Raw genomic sequence first — 10,813 nt, 5'->3', positions numbered from 1 at the left:
TAATGAGACAACACTGAACTTTATTTGAGCCCTGTATCAGTTATCTACAGGTTTTAAAGGGGTGCAAAATCACTCAAAGACAATGAATATGAAGTTAGAGTCTGATAACTGAGAAGAGTGTCTGATAGAGGATACACAGTTTGCTATTGAAAGATAATTTCTTCTTAGAATAGGCATGAATATACCCTATAAAAATGAGCTGACATTTTACTTTATTATTCCACACCTCTTTTTAATAAAGAAATAAATGATAGACACAACTCAGCCTCACTCATGTCCCCTTCTGGCTCAAAAGTGATCACTTCCCTGAAGTTATTATGTATTCCATCCAAACGCCTCTTTGACCTTTTACCACAAATGTAAGGGCCCATGAAATATATCCCTTTTTGCTCTGCATTTAATAATTTAGAAAAATGTATCATTATATTTATATCCGAATTAACCATGCAGACCATGGTATACTCTAGTTTGCTAAACTACAGCATCATGTACTTTTGTTCTCTTAATACTGATGATACACCATTTCCTCCACCCTCTCATCTTTCTCTCACTGACTCACACCAAGCTTTTAAGAGCTTTTTATATTTTTATTCTATTCAGACAGCTAGTTTTTGTTGATTTCTTTCTATTGTTCTGTGGCCAAAGGAGGACATTTATTATTTTTATGTACAGAAGACACACCAGCATATGCTCAGTCAATTGAGAGGTGAGCTCTGAGATGCCCCTTTCACAGCTTGGCAATATGAGCCACAGATTTTGGACCCAGAACGTCCCCCACCATGAGTTCTCATCATGTCTGTCATTGTCATTGGTCCTCACAGCTGCCACCCACTTAGTCACGGCTCCTTTGTCTTTCAAGTTCACCTGTGTGAAGGAGACAGTGGTGCAAGTCTTCCTGTGGCCCAGAAGCCCCAGCCTCACCTTCGTCTTGATAATGCAACAGAGATTCACCATCTTTCGACCCAGGGCAGGCAGGAAGATGATCAGCTCCTTGGGGTCCACCTCACATGTGATCACCACAGCTGAGTCTTCTTGTTGCCCACCAGACAGATGAAATTATGAACGCCTGCTGCAAGGACAGGTCCCGCCTTAGTGGGGGATATCCCCTTGCAGCTCTTTCTCAGCCCGGGCCAACAGTCTCTGCTACTTCTGCCATTCTCTCAACTCTTCTCCTACAGGAACATATACTAAAGCTCTGTTGGATGTACATTTTATGCCCAATTACTTGTAAACTTTTCTGTTTTGCATTTTGAGCCACTATTTCTGACAGGTATCACCCAGTTCACTACTTATCTTTCCAGCTGGATCTAATTTGTTATTGAACACAAACATGCATTTAATTGAACAGTTTTCAATATCAAACTTTGAAGTTTTAGTAATATTTTTCCAAATATGCAGTGGCCCATTGAACAGGTTTTGCTTTTTAGAAGTTTCTTTGGTAAAACACAATACATAAACTTTCCTGCAGGTTAGTGATTATTTTTCTACTACTCGCTGTACAGTTTTGGGGGTGACCTGGATATTTTCTGTGGCCACACTTGCAATTTCCTGTCTCTACAGTTCCTATTAAAATATATATATATATATGCATACAGAACTGGGGTACAGGCCAGAGTTTCAGGGTTGGTGAGAGGCTTCACCAGAGACAGAGTGGGGATCAGAACAGGCAGGTCGATGAAGTATACAGCTGAGGGAGCAGCGAGCGGGCCAGGAGAGGTCTGCCGAGCCATGTGGTCACTTCCAGGGTGGGATCGAAGTCATGCTGATGTGGCTTTAGTTTCTTAGTGCTGTGCTTTAACCCGCTGCACCACCAGGGAGGGCCCAGTTCCTACTTTTTATCTCCTACATGAGAGAAGGACAAAGCCTGTGGCTCTTGCACCCCACTGCCCTTTGTCAGGATCAGCATTTTAATTGTCTGTTCATTGCTGACAGCTGGAATGGGAGTTACGCTTTCTCCTGAGATCAGCTCTGCCATCACTTTCTGTTGTTACAGCCTGCATTCCCAGGTGGTTCTAAAGTTTTGTTTTTGTTACCCTTCCACAATGGGCTAAATTCTCTCTCTCACCGTATTCTGCATTGGTGAGATGCTCCTGGAAAAAGTTGCCAATACAGGAGTGTGGCTACTCAGCTCCGGCAAAGAAGCCTGACAGACATATGTCCATTTCTTTTTCAGATGCTTTTTAAGCTGTCGCATGGCTCAGGCTTTAGTTTACGTTAACCTTGATCCAGAGGTCAGTAGAAGGTTCAATAGGTGCTTTTATAAGAATGTAGATTTTTGTTAAGTAGAATAAGAACTGTCATAAACCAAATGGCTTGCCTTGTAGTGGCTTGACAGTAATCAGCTTTGGAAGAACTTCAGCAGAGGTGGATGACTCTGTCATGGGTGTTCTAAGGAGATTTTGTCAAGTGGATGAAGTTTGAACTTGATAGCTTTTCATATTTCTTTCAAATCAAAGATTATTTTCCTCTGTAAAGCTCCCACATCTTGAAGCTTTTCTATTATTTCCTTTAGTACTATGAATTGGTGGGAGATTTGTTAATGATTAAAATAGACAGGTAGCTATAGATTTTTGAGGAAATAGAAGTTGAGGGCTAGAGAGTATAAATAGATGAGTCAATCATTCTAATATTACTTTATCTCTGTCATAGTGCTATTCTTTATTGCTAACTCTCCTCTTTGGTCACATGGATAAACTCTAACTTGCATGAAACCTAGGCCACAAAATTTATAAATTTCCATCCCTGTCATGTAATAATAAATTTGTTTTCCAATACCAGGTTCAAATTTATTTGATTCCTTCGGTACCTAAATTAAAATCTTTTGTCTTTGATATGTCCCATCCCTTTTCAACTGCAGCAAGGTTTCTTTTTCTCACCATTATGGTAGCTCCATGTTTATTTCTGGTTGTTTTTATTCATTAAAAATTTTTCATGTGGCCCTCCCTGGTGGTGCAGCGGGTTAAAGCACTGCACTGAGAATCTAAAGCCGCTTCTGCATGAGTTCGATTCCCGCCTGCCCCGCAGGTGACCACATGGCATGGCAGACCTCTCCTGACCCGCCCACTGCTCCCCTCAGCAGTGTACTTGGTCGATCTGCCTGTTTTGCTCCCCACTCTGTCTCTGGTGAAGCCTCTCGCCGCCCCTGAGGCTCTGGCCTGTACCCCAGTTCTGTATGCACAAATAAATAAATCTTTAATAAAATTTTTTTTCATGTATTTAGGGCCCTCCCTGGTGGCACAGTGGGTTAAAGCGCAGCAATTTGAAGCCAGCCACAGGTGCTTCAGCTTGAGTTGGATCCCTGGCCCAGGAGCTGACCCTGACCCACATGGCACAGCAGACCTCTCCTGTCTGCTCTCCTCAGCAGTGTACTTCATCAATCTGTCAGTTCTGCTCCCCACTCTGTCTCTGGTAAGTCCTTTCACTGCCCCTGCACCTCTGGCCTGTACCCCAGTTTTGCACACATAAATAAACAAATCTTTTAAAAAATTTCAAGTATTTATTGTTGAAGTAGCAGTGCTTCAGACTGTGTATGACTCAGAGGAACAGGTTCACACCTCCTCAGAAGGGCATCACCCCACCCACCCACCCAGAGCACCCCATCCCCTTATTTATACCATTGGGCCCCTTCCCCACTTTGTTGTGATGTTTACTCTCCTCCCTAGTATCCCCAGTTCTGCAGTCATCTTTCTAGACTTGAATTTGGCTGAGTTTTGTCATTTAGAAAACAGACCCTACCTCAACGTAAATTGGGGGGCTTTCGTTTGTGTGTAACAGCAAACTCTTCCCTCTACCCTTCTAATGATCTCGTAAGGTTCCAGGATAGTTTTTAAAATCATTAAGAACACACTGAAGTCAAGTAGTTGGTAAGGATTTTGCATGAATATTTTATTAACAAATATTTCAAATAAGGGTGCATTTAATATGCACATATTGAAATTGTTTTCACTTAACCATGCATTTGCACCTCTTGTTCCTTGCTACTGTCACACCCAGGCAGAAATGCTTTGAACTTTTCAGGTACAAATGAAATGTTTTTCAACCAAGCAGTAGTTTTCTCTCCTTAACAGAAAGACTCTTCAAATTTATTTCTCAAAAAAATTCAGAGAAATTGTAAAATAACCCAAACGTAGAAGATTGTTGCCCAAACGAAAATTAAGCCAAAGTGTAATTTTAAAATAAAAAACAAAAACAAAACAAACAAAAAAACAAACAAAAAAAACCTGACTCACAGGGCAATTAAAAGAAGTTCTGCCCTGGGTCAAAATTTGAAAGTTTATTTTAAAATGTCCAAAAACGAATTTTAGGTACTAATATATTCGCAGTCTAAATTCTAGAAGCATTCAAACCTGACTTAGAGTGTTTCTCATTTTTGCCTTGTGAGATTTCTGTTGGATAAATATTGTCTGTAGAATATTAGATTTGCAAGTTGAGGGAGTAGAGTATCAGAGATTTTAATTAAGCAATGTGGATAATGTACTTAAGGGGAAGAAGCTGTAGACAAGTTATTTAAATTTCTCAGACCTGGACTCAGGTAGGCAAAGTACTACTTTAATAGATTTTGATAATTATGAAAACCAAATGTAAAATGTGCAGTGCCACTGCTCGTAGTAGGATGTCAATAAGTAGTGGTTGTTATTATCACTCATTTGGTTGTTCTTCCAGCTAAATCTGATGTAATCACCTTTCCATTGTGCCATCTTGCTGTAACTGAACTTGATCTTCATTCCCACCCCTACCCCCAATATGTGAACTTTCTGCTGTTCATTGAAGGAAATGGTAGTATGGAGCCTGAATGATGGTCTCTCAAATATGTGCACAGGCTAATCTCCAGAATCTGAATGTTCTGTTACACTGCAGAAGGGATGTTGTGGAACTGATTAAGGTAAAGCCTTTCAGGTGTGGAGAGTCTCATCCATTGTTCGGATGTACTCAGCACCAGTCTTTTTCAGGAGGACTCAGGAGTCGTCATCTTTGGAGGACAAAGTGCCTTGATAATGAAAGCAGAGATTCGGAATGTTGTGCTTTCAAAATGGAGGAAGTCACCACAAGCCAATGAATGCAGTGATCCACCAGAAACTGAAAATCACAAGAAAGAAGATTTTTCCCTAGAGCTTCCAGAAGGAACCACCCCTGCCACCACATTGGCTTTAGCTCGGTGCAACTTTCAAGACTTGTCATCTACAGAACTGTAAGAAAATTTGGGTTGCTGTAAGCCACTAAGTCTCTGGAAATTTGGCAAGAGGAAACTAATACAAGCAGAAATATAAAGTGCTTTGTGGTTTGCTTCTGTAGTGTATCATGTCATATAATAAACCACCCTTAATTCTTAAAATAGCAAGACTTTATTTCACTGGCCTTTGGGTCTGTTGTAGGATTCTACTGATAGGGTGTGGGTTGGTTGATTTTAAGAGTTTACTCTTGTTTCTTGGGTCACATTGTCCGATCCTCTGCCTGGTCAAGAGGTCTTAATGGGTTAAGTGGGCTTCATTTTTGTTCCACATGCTCCTTGGAAGTGTTAGCCCAAACTAGCTTACCTGGTGGGTGGACAGATTTCCGGGACAACAAGGAAGGATGCTTGACCTCTTGAGGTTTAGATTCTGCATTGATCAGCATCACTCGCAACATTTTATTGGTGAAGGCAGGTGGTGAGACCAGCTCAGGTTTTAGTGGTTGGTGATATAGATTTTGCTTCTTAGTGATAGAAGCTGCAAGGTCATATTGTAAAGGGCATGACTATATAGAGAGAATGAATTAGAAATATTTTGGTAATCAATGTATCATGTAGTCACTCTTGAAAAAAAGTTCTTAATTTCATCTGAGTTCCTAGGTCCTGCATATGGCTGTTCTTTCAACCGTCTCATAATTTCCTCTTCCTGGATAACACCCATATGTTAATGAGCTTCGGATAATCTACTGCAGGCTGTTTTTTGTTTTAAAAATATTTGATTAACTAATTCACCTAATACTGTTCGTAGCTGTTTTACCTAGTGAAACGTGTGCCCCCACCCTCACTTATATTGATGGTTTAATGGCACAGTGTCTAACAAATTTTGCCAGTTGCTTCATTAAAATGTGATTTCAGGTCAAACAAGTCTCACCCATGAGGATTTACTAATGGGTTGTGACTGCCACACTTTTCTGAATGGTTTCTAAGGCAGATCAGCTAAAGACAAGGAATAAAGACCCATATACTGTATGCTGGCTATTCTGCATAAGATCTTTCCTTGTCGTTTCTTTATCCAGGTATTACTTTTAAAAAAGAAGAAGAAAAAGAAGAAGAAATGGTAGTGTAGGCACACGTGCGGATGACTCCTAGAGTAAAAGAAGTTATTGGGCTTTTGTCATGCAAGTTCCAGAATACAGATGGGCTCGTGTGGCGGCCGGGTCTCCGTCAACTGGGAAGGTATTTCCCTCTGGAACCCTTGACAACACCAACTCCCCAAGAGCCATCTAATTTTATTTTGATTGTTTGATTTCTTCTCAGGTTCTCATCAACTCCAGAAAATGAACAATCAATAAATGAGCTCACTGTTGTCCCTGCAATTACTGAAACCTACTTCCTTGAAATTTCTGTTTTCTTGTAAAACAATCTGTTGAATCAACCTTGGCATTATCCCAAATCTTTATTCGCTAGTCTCATTGAAACTTTCTCAGCTCAGTTCATTTCCACTGCGTACTATTTTATTTTTAAATTAACATATACTGAAATTAACATTTTTGGTCTACAGTTGTACAACTCTAACCCATATACATAAATTTGTGCAACCATAATCAGTAAATAAAACTGTTCCATCTGTGCATGAATGTTTACAGCACCTCTATTCATACTCTCCCCAAACTGGAAACACCCCAAATGTCCTTTGATGGATAAATGTATAAACAAATGGTGGTGGAGCTATACAATGAGATACTCCTCTGTAATAAAAAAGGACAAAATTAATGATACAAACCACAATTTGGATCGATCTCACAACCATTATGCTTCTTTTACCCTCCTCCTCAGAAGGGTTCATGTTGTCTGAACCCTTTTATATAACTTTATCACTTTTAGCCCAGACTTTTAAATCCCCTTTTACTGGCTTCAAGTTAAGTGGTACTTCAGTTCCAATAGAGTGTCAGGCTCTTAGGCAAATAGTCTCTCTCTTTTTTTTTTTTTTGCAAATAGTCTTTTAAAACATAGCAATCAGGGCCCTCCCTGGTGGCGCAACAGGTTAAAATACAGCATATGACACTATCTGCAGCCACTGCAGCATGAGTTCGATTCCCCTGGCAGACCTCCCCTGACTGACCCACTGCTCCCCTCAGCAGTGTATTTCAGCCCATCTGCCTGTTCTGCTCCCTTCTCTGTCTCTGGTGAATCCTTTCACTCCCCACACCTCTGGCTATACCCCAGTTCTGTAGGCATAAATAAATGAATCTTCAAAAAGAGAGCTAACAATCAAATCATACCACAGAGCTGCTTACATCGCCTCAATGATTCTGCAAATTCCTCCCTATGACTTAGAAATACCTCTATGATGAGTCTTGCCCATATCTGGAGCTTACTTCCCAGCCTCACCTACTGGGCGAATCATCAACCTAGTATTACATGTCCTCGGAGTCATCATCTACCCCACTTCTGCACCTTTTCCTCTGGTATGAAAACCCTCACTACTCCCTCCCTCTTCTATGTCCTTCCTAACACTTAACATTCAAAGTCAAGCCTTCAAAAAAAAAAGGGCCCTTCTGAATCAAATTAACTGATTTCTTTTAGGGAGAACTTCAAGTTTCTCAGCTCATGTCTGTGATTACAGAGGTGGCTAAATAGGGTGCCTGCCTGTGAATCCATGAGAGTGCTTTGGCAGTATTGGAAGGTACAAAGCCTCTCCAAGGCAAAGTGAGTTTTCACTTCTTCATTTAAAGCTTCTAGAGATCACAGTTTAGGCCTCTGCCCACATTTACAAATGGAATATACTGAGGAGGCATAAACGCTTACTGAAACCCTTGTCAGAGCATATTTTGCCTGCCAGCAACTCTTTGCCAAGCAAACATTTTGAAAACACTTGGACGATCCTGGCTGCCCCAATGTTTTCGTAAATATTTCCATCCGGCACTCACAGAAGCCTTGCAGGAGAGAGTGGTCAACAGGAAAACTTGAAATGGAAGAGGTTCAGTAAGCAGCTGCCGAGCTGTGAAAATGTATGCAAAAGCATATGGCTGTATTTAGGGCCTTAAGGCAACATTATATATTTTTTTTTATTTTTCGCCATGCAAATATCAAAACATGATTCCATTTCAGAAGACTTTCTTGTAAACAAACCTTCACTTTATGAAAGAGTGCATAAATGGGTTTAGCATGACATAACTGGTTATCTAAAAATATTTTATTGAGTAATAAAAATTTAGATATCGTTTGACCTCTTGGTCACATTGGGTTGCCGATAATCCCTGGCCTTGCCTTTGGATGTGCACACCTTTATTTGGGAAGATGTAGTGTTTATTTTTCTTCCATTTAAGCTGAATTGCAGAAGGATCTAGGTAAAAAGCATTCCAAATTTGATGCTGGTGCAGAATGCTGCAATTTGCTTACTTGAGTATAAATGCTGAGCTTTCAACACTTCTATATAGTCAGCTATGTTTTGTGTTTAATTCAAGTATTGAATTATATCTAAAAATATCTCTACTGTTAAGGTTCCAAATCTTCAGGTCATCCTTCTTGTTCTATATTGGAACAGTATTAGTTTAGCCACTAGTAAGAAATCATCCACATGCATCCTCATGCTACTCTTTTATTTTTTTTCTTCAAGTTGGTAAAGGTCAGTTTTTCTAACACGAGCAGGAAATCTTCTCCAGGCCTTTAAGTGTATGAAAATTCTGACAGCTTTTTCCTCGCTGTTTTTCTAGGCGTTCCATCTAAAAACACTGTGCATGTTGTCTATCTAAACCTATCTATCCATCCATCCATCCAACTTCCACTTTGAGTTCAGTATTTATTTTCGGCTCTTAGTGCCTTGGGATGTTTAATCCCCAAAATAGTCTATGACCAAATAAATTTGTGTAACTTGGCAACTGTAACCTATCTCAGTTTTTATAGATTCTCATTTCTCATTAACATGCCAAAGTCCTAATAATCATTGCATAAAAGAGCTCTCACTTTTGAAAAGAATTTTCATTATTGAGTTAACATTGATCTACAACACTGTATATGATTTAGGGGAGTAGGTTCATACCTCCTCAGAGTTCTGTTACAGTACCACACCCACCATCAAATTCTTTTGGGCAGCTGACTTCTGACTCCTTAGCCATCTCAAATCTTCAATTATTCTAGGATTTGTTTTGGTTAGCTTTGTCTCTGTGTTACATACGAGTGAAATCATCTGATATTAGTCTTTATCTTTCTGACTTATTTCAGTTAGCGTAATTCCCTCCAGTTCGATGACTGTTGCAAATGGCAAGTGTTAATCTTGTTTTGTTTGTTTGTTTTTTCCTACATAACTGAGTAGTATTCCATAGTGTATTACACAACATCTTCTTAATCCATTTTTCTTTCTTGGGCATTTAAATTGTTTCCAGGCCTTGACTTCTGTAAATTAGTGCTGAATTGATCATGGGGGTGCATATGTGCCTTCAAATTAATGTTTTTGCATTCTTAGGTAAGTATCAAAGAGTAGAATTACCAGACCATGTGGACCAGACCAACAGTGTATGAGGATCCTTTTTCTTCAAAGCCTTGCCAACTTCTCTTTGTTTTTTTCTTTAAACAGGCCATTCTCGCTAAAGTGAAGTAGTCTCTGTTGTGGGTTTGATTTGCATTTACTTGAAGATAAGTGATGATGAGTGTTTTTTCATGAAGCTGTTGGCTCTGTTTTACTTGTAGAACCCAATACTTCCCAACCTACTTAACAGTGAAATCAATTTTTTAACCACAATGTGCTCATTACAATTTTAAGGAAAACTTCTTGGAAAATGTGGCTGTAAAACTTGGATGGAATTTTTAATAAGATGAAGCCATCACCTAAATGACTCCTTCCATAATGCTAACTTAGTACAATTGCAAGTTCTCCAAAATTAAAAACAAACGAACAAAACAGCAGCCAAAAAGAAAAATCACTAATCAATACGATCACTCCTTTATGTCTAATACAGGTAATAATACTGAAGGCTTCTAAGCCACTGGAAAGAGAATTTTAAAGCCAGCTGGGATATGAAAGGTCTCCGAAGCTAGCCCACCTTCTTCAGACACGGGGGGAAAGCAGCCATAATGAGGTTGATAGCAAATAACAGAAGTGGAACAGGAATTAAGAGGTCTGCATTCTCAACACATCTTCTTTTTCAATTTTTTTCCTCTAGTGCAGTAACATTGGTTTACAACGCTGTACATGGTTTAGGGAAATGGGCTCACACCTCCTCACCTCTACGTTACCAGACCACCTCCACCAGCAAAGCACTCATATTCCATTACCCAAATCCAGCTTTATCACCAGATAAATGCTCAGCTTAGATGTTTAGAAACCAGTGATTCTTAATAATCAAACCCCATCCTTGTTAGCTTAGCACTTCAATAATCTTAAACCTCATCGTTTAAAATGTATTTTAACAGTTCCAGAAACATTTACTAATTATGTACATAGTACAAAAATGGAGTGTTTTCCTTTTCATGACATAAAGCTTTCTCATACTTCATTAAGCTGCACGCAACTTAGGCACGCGTGTGTGTGTGTTTTGGTAGCACATTTCTAAGGGGATCATAGAATCCTTAGTCCCTGATAAGAATTGCACTTTTGTACATCAAAACAGATAGATTACAAGTGATTAAAAAAAAAAAAACTTTTTT

The 10,813-nt window shown here is 39.5% G+C and overlaps 1 pseudogene; it reads right to left on the bottom strand.

The window, feature by feature from the left end:
- Nucleotides 1-727: 727 nt before the first annotated feature.
- Nucleotides 728-7,013, bottom strand: LOC101634872 (annotated as a pseudogene).
- Nucleotides 7,014-10,813: the final 3,800 nt, after the last annotated feature.

Source organism: Condylura cristata, unplaced genomic scaffold (assembly GCF_000260355.1).
Source record: "Condylura cristata isolate star-nosed mole 26May11 unplaced genomic scaffold, ConCri1.0 scaffold00027, whole genome shotgun sequence".
NCBI lineage: Eukaryota > Metazoa > Chordata > Mammalia > Eulipotyphla > Talpidae > Condylura > Condylura cristata.
Note: the sequence above shows the minus strand (reverse complement) of the source record. Positions and strands in the feature narration are given on the sequence as shown.